Source organism: Brassica oleracea, chromosome C1, assembly GCF_000695525.1.
Source record: "Brassica oleracea var. oleracea cultivar TO1000 chromosome C1, BOL, whole genome shotgun sequence".
NCBI lineage: Eukaryota > Viridiplantae > Streptophyta > Magnoliopsida > Brassicales > Brassicaceae > Brassica > Brassica oleracea.
Window position 1 is genome coordinate 16,439,350 of NC_027748.1, and position 1,693 is coordinate 16,441,042.

Here is a 1,693-nt window from a genome sequence, read left to right on the forward strand (position 1 = left end):
TACCCCTTTTCCTTTTTATTATGACCCTACGGGTCAGAACCGGAGTGGCCTTTAACCTAGGCTCTGATATCAAATTGTAATGCCAGTCCCCCAAATCATACTCTTGTGCCCTAACTTGAACAACAAGAAACACCTGCATACACTGAAAAGGAAAAAGGGAAAGGAGTGAATAACACACAGTTATTCAGTGAGGATGATCATTTCTGCCCACATGACTCCTAACATTATTAACCAACTTGCATGCGAAAATACTAGTCCTAGAACATTCATCACCCAACATATTAAGCAATTAACAAACATAACACATCATTTATTTCAATACACATTCATTAATCGCATTAACATTGGTCATCTCATAACCATTTCCAATATTAATAATAACATGAAAACTTAGGCTGGCCGTCACCTCGAAAGGTCGTACGCCACCTTGGGCTCATCAGCCGGTTTACGGGCTTTGACGGGATCGCCATGTCCTCGTCCTCAGTCCGACTTTACACATTTAATATTTACTTAACAACTTCATCACTTATCACTTTAACATTTATCAACTAACAGATCGTCATCAACATTATCATCACAATTAATCATCAAACAATCAAACATACCAAATTCCTAGACCTAGCATTTAAGACTACAACTTGACTAATATAATAAAAGTCCACAGCTCGCACCCTCACCTTTGCCTTAAGGTTGAAAGTGGGTTCTGAAACTAGCGGTTGTCACTCTGTTCTAGTGATCTGAAACTGCATTTGCGTTCGAAGCGAATTAGGGTTTCTGGTTTTGACAGAACAAGATGATTCTTGTCCAGGAAGAAACGCGAATAAGTATTTGTTCTTACCTCTAAACAAGATAACGCCAACAGATATAGATTCTTTGCAGCTAGATCTTTCAAGAGACACCTTACTCGTGTCCTAACTCTTAGACACCTTACTCGCGTCCTGACTCTCTCTGGTTCACCGGAAAAACTTCTCAGAAAACTCCTATGTGAAACTGGAAAAACAGGTTTCGGACTTAGAATTTCTGGATTCAGAAAACAGTGATTTTTCTCCAAATTGAAGATCAAATAACTTCCAGAGTTTACCTCGTAATGAAGCGTTCTTAGTGGATATAGAAAGATGGTAACGTCAGCTTTCTAACAATATCCCGAACGTCACCTAAATCCTTTTGTATCAACCAGAAATCTCTTCCCAATATGGCTCTGTGAAACAGAAAAACCATCTGAACCGATTTCAGAAACGTAATGGCTTTCTCTCAACTTGTAGATTGAGTAACTAACTGAGATTACCTCGTAATTGAGATCCGAAAGTTGCTGTGTCTTTCTTGAAACGAGATCTATCAATCCAACTTTAGTTCTTTGCCTAACACTTTCGTATCTGGTCGCAAACTTCTCTCCAAAATCCCAACTTGGTACTGATGTCTCAGAGTAACTGCAGGCTGCGTTGTCGGTTATTTTGGCAGAGCTTCGCCGTAAAAATTGTTTCTCCCTCTTCTCTAGGTCGTTCCCTCAATATATATGTAGAAGAGGTTAGGATTCAGATCATTCAAAATTACTAAAATACTCTTTTTAGGGTTTTGGCTTAAAATGTGATTTTTACGTTTAAGGTTTTAAAATTTGCTGGGTTTGGGCTGTGACAACAGATCAATTGGTGACAAGTCATCCTGGAGGAGTGTTGTTAAAGGGTGAGGTCCTAGG

General features: G+C 39.1%; 1 long non-coding RNA gene across 1 annotated transcript; it reads right to left on the bottom strand.

Moving 5' to 3' along the window:
* Positions 1–919: 919 nt before the first annotated feature.
* On the bottom strand, positions 920–1,693 carry LOC106300982. The gene is made up of 3 exons (XR_001262136.1): positions 1,286–1,693; positions 1,082–1,198; positions 920–990 (listed from the first exon to the last, which is right to left on the bottom strand). It is a non-coding gene; the product is annotated as an uncharacterized LOC106300982 (long non-coding RNA).